General features: G+C 37.0%; 1 non-coding gene across 1 annotated transcript; it reads left to right on the top strand.

Annotated features, from left to right (window-relative positions):
• Positions 1–5,265: 5,265 nt before the first annotated feature.
• Positions 5,266–5,373, top strand: LOC148544474 (small nucleolar RNA R71). The gene has a single exon (XR_015901149.1). It is a non-coding gene; the product is annotated as a small nucleolar RNA R71 (small nucleolar RNA).
• Positions 5,374–7,046: the final 1,673 nt, after the last annotated feature.

Genomic DNA, 7,046 nt, shown 5'->3' with positions numbered 1-7,046 from the left:
TCAGTCAGGCGGATTCAACTGATTTTATGAATTGATAAGTAAAAGATAAATAAAATATAAAATAGGATAGTGGTACTTATGTAATTCATTAGTGAGAATTTCAGATAATCGTATAGAGATGCTTTCGTCCCTCTGAACCTCTGCTTTCCTGCTGTCTTCATCCAATCCTTCCTACTCCTTTCCATGGCAAGCTGTATGTTAGGCATCACCGTTGTCAATGGCCACCTGTCCTCTCAGTGAAAATGGTCCAATGCGCTGTCACTGCATGGCTAATCATCTGTCGGTTCTCGATCATACTGGAATAGGATCCATTGATCCTTTTGCGTCTGTCACTACGCCCAGCACTCGCGAGTTTGAAGCTCGTCACAGTCATTCAATCCCTGAATCCTACTTGGAATACCACAGACAAGGTTTAGAATTTCCGGATTCTCAAGAATGGCCGTCCATGAGTTCTAACTTATACCATGAAGACACTAATAACTCGGACTCGGTCCCCTATATTAGATATCCAAGAGATATCCATTCAATCTAAGGTAGAACGGAAGTGGTTGTCACGCACGCGTTCATAAGTTGAGAATGATGATGACTGTCACGATCATCACATCCATCATATTAAAGTGCGAATGAATATCTTAGAAGCGGAATAAGTTGAATTGAATAGAAAAATAGTAGTACTTTACATTAATCTTTGAGGAACAGTAGAGCTTCACACCTTAATCTATGGTGTGTAGAAACTCTACCGTTTGAAAATATACAAGTGATGAAGGTTCAGGCATGGCCGAATGGCCAGCCCCAAACGTGATCTAAAGATTAAACTAAAGATGTAAATACAATAGTAAAAAATCCTATTTATATTAAACTAGTTACTAGGGTTTACAGAGATAAGTAAATGATGCAGAAATCCACTTCCGGGGCCCACTTGGTGTGTGCTTAGGCTGAGCATTGAGCTTTACACGTGTAGAGGATTTTCTTGGAGTTGAATGCCAGTTTGTAACCTATTTCTGGCGTTTAACTCCACTTTGCAACCTGTTTCTGGCGTTTAACTCCAGAATGCAGCATGGAACTGGCGTTGAACGCCAGTTTGCGTCATCTAAACTTGGAAAAGTATGGACTATTACATATTTCTGGAAAGCCCTGGATGTCTACTTTCCAATGCAATTGAGAGCGCGCCATTTGGAGTTCTGTAGCTCTAGAAAATCCACTTTGAATGCAGGGAGGTCAGAATCCAACAGCATCAGCAGTCCTTTTTTAGCCTGAATCAGATTTTTGCTCAAGTCCCTCAATTTCAGCCAGAAATTACCTAAAATCACAGAAAAATACACAAACTCATAGTAAAGTCCAGAAATGTGAATTTTAATTAAAAATTAATAAAAATATACTAAAAACTAACTAAATCATACTGAAAACCATGTAAAAACAATGCCAAAAAGCGTATAAATTATCCGCTCATCACAACACTAAACTTAAATTGTTGCTTGTCCCCAAGCAACTGAAAATCAAATAGGATAAAAAGAAGAGAATATACTATAAATTCCAAAATATCAATGAAACTTAGCTCCAATCAGATGAGCAGGACTTGTAGCTTTTTGCCTCTTGAATAGTTTTGGCATATCGCTTTATCCATTGAGGTTCAGAATGATTGGCATCTATAGGAACTTAGAATTCAGATAGTGTTATTGATTCTCCTAGTTCAGTATGTTGATTCTTGAACACAGCTACTTTATGAGTCTTGGCCGTGGCCCTAAGCACTTTGTTTTCCAGTATTACCACCGGATACATATATGCTACAGACACATAACTGGGTGAACCTTTTCAGATTGTGACTCAGCTTTGCTAAAGTCCCCAATTAGAGGTGTCCAGGGTTCTTAAGCACACTCTTCTTTTTGCTTTGGACCTTGACTTTAACCGCTCAGTCTCAAGTTTTCACTTGACACCTTCACGCCACAAGCACATGGTTAGGGACAGCTTGGTTTAGCTGCTTAGGCCAGGATTTTATTCCTTTAGGCCCTCCTATCCACTGATGCTCAAAGCCTTGGATCCTTTTTATTTATCCTTGCCTTTTGGTTTTAAGGGCTATTTGCTTTTTGCTCTTACCTTTTGGTTTAAAGAGCTTTTGGCTTTTTCTGCTTGCTTTTTCTTTTTCTTTTTCTCTCTTTTTTTTTGCTATTTTTTTCTTTTTTTTTTTGCAAGCTTTTGTATTCACTGCTTTTTCTTGCTTCAAGAATCATTTTTATGATTTTTTAGATTATCAAATAACATTTTTCCTTTTTCCTTATTCTTCAAGAGCCAACATATTTAACATTCATAAACATCAACTTCGAAAGACATATGCACTGTTCAAGCATATATTCAGAAAATAAAAAGTATTGTCACCACATCAAAATAATTAAACTAGTTTCAAGGATGAATTCGAAACCATGTACTTCTTGTTCTTTTGTTTTTAAAACATTTTTCATTCAAGAGAGGTGGTGGATTCATATTCATAACTTTAAGGCATAGACACTTAGACATTAATGATAATGTAATAAGACACAAATATAAATAAACATACAGCTCAAAAATCGAAAAACAGGAAAATAAATAAACAAGGAGATTAAGGAATGAGTCCACCTTAGTGAGGGTGGCGTCTTCCTCTTCTTGAAGAACCAATGGTGCTCTTGAGCTCCTCTATGTCTCTTTCTTGTCTTTCTTGCTCCTCCCTCATAGCTCTTTGATATTCTCTAATTTTATGGAGGATGATGGAGTGCTCTTGGTGCTCCACCCTTAGTTGTCCCATGTTGGAACTTAATTCTCCTAGGGAAGTGTTGATTTGTTCCCAATAGTTTTGTGGAGGGAAGTGCATCCCTTGAGGCTTTAGTGGTTATGGAAAAACAAAAAAGCAATGCTTTTTCCATACCAAAATTAAAATATTTGCTCGTCCTCGAGTAAAAGAAGAAAGGAAGGATGAGAAAAAGAAGAGATGGAGGAGATGGAGGTGTGTAAATGGTTCGGCCACTGGGGGTTTAAGGTGGTTATGATGTGTGAAAAGGAAGGAGTGATGGTTTGAATTTGAGTGGGTGGGTGTAGGTGGGTGTATGATGGTTTTGGAGGGGATTTAGAGGTGATTGGTGGAGGTTATTTTGGGGACGAGAGTTATGAAAAGGTGTGAAGAGGAGAGAAGAAGTGGTGGGGATCCTATGGGGTCCACAGATCCAGTGGGGCCAAGGACTTAACATCCCTGCTCCAATTAGGCGTGTAAAACACCCTTATTGTGCAATCCTGGCGTTTAACGCCAGACTGCTGCCTGTTTCTGGCGTTAAACGCCCAAATGTAGCTTATTTCTGGCGTTTAACGCCAGCTTGGTGCCTGTTTCTGGCGTTAAACGCCAGACAGATGCTTGTTTCTGGCGTTTAAAAGCCAGACTGCTCTCCTCCAGGGTGCACTATTTTCAATGCTGTTTTTCATTCTGTTTTTGATTTTTCAGTAGTTTTTGTGACTTCATATGATCATCAACCTAATAAAACACGAAATAACAAAAAGAAAATAACATAGATATGATTAAATAACATTGGGTTGCCTCCCAATAAGCGCTTCTTTAATGTCAATAGCTTGACAGTGAGCTCTCATGGAGCCTCACAGATGTTCAGAGCAAGGTTGGGACCTCCCAACACCAAACTTAGAGTTTGGTTGTGGGGGTTCAACACCAAACTTAGAGTTTGGTTGTGGCTTCCCAACACCAAATTAGAGTTTGGCTGTGGGGACTTTGGTTGACTCTGTAGTGAGAGAAGCTTTTCATGCTTCCTCTCCATGGTTACAGAAGGAGATCCTTGAGTTTTAAACACAAGGTAGTCCTCATTCAGTTGAAGGACCAACTCTCCTCTGTCCACATCAATCACAGCTCTTGCTGTGGCTAGGAAGGGTCTCCCAAGGATGATGGATTCATCCTCATCCTTCCCAGTGTCTAGGATTATGAAATCAGCAGGGATGTAAAGGCCTTTAACCTTTACTAGCACGTCCTCTACTTGTCCATAAGCCTATTATCTTGAGTTGTCTGCCATCTCTAATGAGATTCTGGCAGCTTGCACCTCAAAGATTCATAGTTTCTCCATTACAGAGAAGGGCATGAGGTTTATCCCTGACCCAAGGTCACATAGAGCCTTCTCAAAGGTCATGGTGCCTATGGTACAAGGTATTAAGAACTTTTCAGGATCCTGTTTCTTCTGAGGCAATCTCAGTTGATCCAGATCACTCAGTTCATTGGTGAGCAAGGGAGGTTCAGCTTCATGGTTGCACCAAGGTACTTGGCAACTTGCTCTTCAGTAACATCCTCATTCTCTTCAGAAGAAGAATACTCATCAGAGCTCATGAAGGGCATAAGGAGGTTTAATAGAATCTCTATGGTCTCTAGATGAGCCTCAGATTCCTTTGGTTTCTCAAAGGGATACTCCTTATTGATCACTGGACGTCCCAGGAGGTCTTCCTCACTAGGATTCACGTCCTCCTCCTCCTTTGTAGGTTCGGCCATGATGATTAAATCAATGGCTTTGCACTCTCTCTTTGGATTTTCTTCTGTATTGCTTGGGAGAGTACTAGGAGGAGTTTCAGTGACTCTTTTACTCAGCTGGCTCACTTGTGCCTCCAAATTTCTAATGGAGGACCTTGTTTCATTCATGAAACTTAAAGTGGCCTTAGATAGATCAGAGACTATATTTGTTAAGCTAGATAGATTCTGCTCAGAATTCTCTGTCTGTTGCTAAGTGGATGATGGAAAAGGCTTGCTATTGCTAAACCTGTTTCTTCCACCATTATTAAATCCTTGTTGAGACTTTTGTTGATCCTTCCATGAGAAATTTGGGTGATTTATCCATGAGGGATTATAGGTGTTTCCATAGGGTTCACCCGTGTAATTTACCTCTGCTATTGCAGGGTTCTCAGGATCATAAGCTTCTTCTTCAGAAGAGGCCTCTTTAGTACTGTTGGATGATTCCTTCAATCCATTCAGACTCTGAGAATCATATTGACTTGCTGAGTCAATATTTTGTTCTGAGCCAATATGGCATTCAGAGTATCAATTTCAAGAACTCCCTTCTTTATAGGCGTCCCATTACTCACAAGATTCCTTTCAGAAGTATACATGAACTGGTTATTTGCAACCATGTCAATGAGTTCCTGAGCTTCTGCAAGCATTTTCTTTAGGTGAATGGATCCACCTGCAGAATGGTCCAATGACATTTTAGATAATTCAGACAGACCATCATAGAATATATCCAGTATGGTCCATTCTGAAAGCATGTCAAAAGGACACTTTTTGGTCAATTCCTTGTATCTCTCCCAAACTTCATAGAGGGATTCACCTTCTTTTTGTCTGAAGTTTTGAACATCCACTCTAAGCTTACTAAGCTTTTGAAGAGGAAAGAACTTGGCTAAGAAAGTCATGACCAGCTTATCCTAAGAGTTCATGCTGTCTTTAGGTTGAGAGTCCAACCATATTCTAGTTCTATCTCTTACAGCAAATGGGAAAAGCATAAGCCTGTAGACCTCAGGATCAACCCCATTGGTCTTAACAGTATCACAGATCTGCAAGAATTCAGTTAAGAACTGAAAAGGGTCTTCTGATGGAAGTCCATGAAACTTGCAGTTCTGTTGCATAAGAGAAACTAATTGAGGTTTAAGCTCAAAATTGTTTGCTCCAATGGCAGGGATTGAGATGCTTCTTCCATGTAAATTGGAATTTGGTGCAGTAAAGTACCAAGCATCTTCCTTGCATTGTTGTTATTTTCGGCCATATCTCCTTCTTTTTCGAAATTTTCTGTCAGATTTTCTCCAGAGAGTTGTGCTTTAGCTTCCCTTAGCTTCCTCTTCAGAGTCCTTTCAGGTTCAGAATCAGCCTCAACAAGAATGTTCTTATCCTTGTTCCTGCTCATATGACAAAGAAGGAAATAACAAAGAAAATATGGAATCCTCTATGTCACAGTATAGAGATTCCTTTATGTGAGTAGAAGAAAAGAAATTTGAACACCAGGAGGAAGAGAGGGTTCGAATTTTTAGATGAAGAGAAGTGTTAGTAAATAAATAAAATAATTAGAAAGAGATGAGGGGGAGAGAATTTCGAAAATTAAATAAAAATAAAAGAAAAATATTTTTGTTTTTAATTAAAATTAGAATTAAAATTCGAAAATTAAAAAGAAAAATGAAATTAAATTAAATTTAAAACAATTAATTAATTAAAAAGTAATTTTTTAAAAAAAAAGAGGGAAGGGATTTTCGAAAATTAGAGAGAGAGAGAGAATTAGTTAAGTAGTTGTGAAAAAGATATGATTGAAACAAAAAGATAAGATTGATTGAAAAGGATTTGAAAATCAATTTGAAAAAGATAAGAAGTTAGAAAAGATTTTGAAATTGATTTTGAAAAAGATATGATTGAGAGATATGATTGAAAATCATTTTGAAAAGGATTTGAAGAGGAAATTAAAAAGATTTGATTTTGAAAATCAAAGTTGATTACTTGACTAACAAAAAACTAAAAAGATATGATTCTAGAGTTTAAAGGTTGAATCTTTCTTACTAGGCAAGTAACAAACTAAAAATTTTTGAATCAATCATATTAATTGTTAGCATTAATTTAAAAAATATGAAATAAAAATAAGAAAAAGATTTTGAAAATCAATTTGAAATTTTCGAAAATCATAAAAGAAAAATGAAAAAGATTTGATTTTTTGAAAAAGATTTGAAAAAGATAGAATTTTTAAATTGAAAATTTGATTTGACTCATAAGAAACAACTAAATTTTAAAAAATTTTGAAAAAGTCAACTCAAATTTTCGAAAATTTATGAGAGAAAAAGGGAAAGATATTTTTTTTTATTTTTGAATTTTTAATGATGAAAGAGAAAAACACAAAAAAGACATAATGCATGAAAATTTTGGATCAAAACAAATGATGCATGCAAGAACACTATGAATGTCAAGATGAACACCAAGAACACTTTGAATGTCAAGATGAACACCAAGAACTTTTTTTTGAAAATTTTGAAGAAAAGAAAAACATGCAAGACACCAAACTTAGAAA

The sequence above is a fragment of the Arachis ipaensis genome, chromosome B9, assembly GCF_059453495.1.
Source record: "Arachis ipaensis isolate K30076 ecotype BB chromosome B9, ASM5945349v1, whole genome shotgun sequence".
Taxonomy (NCBI): domain Eukaryota; kingdom Viridiplantae; phylum Streptophyta; class Magnoliopsida; order Fabales; family Fabaceae; genus Arachis; species Arachis ipaensis.
The sequence above is the reverse complement of the archived record's forward strand: the minus strand, read 5'-3'. Positions and strand labels throughout refer to the sequence as shown.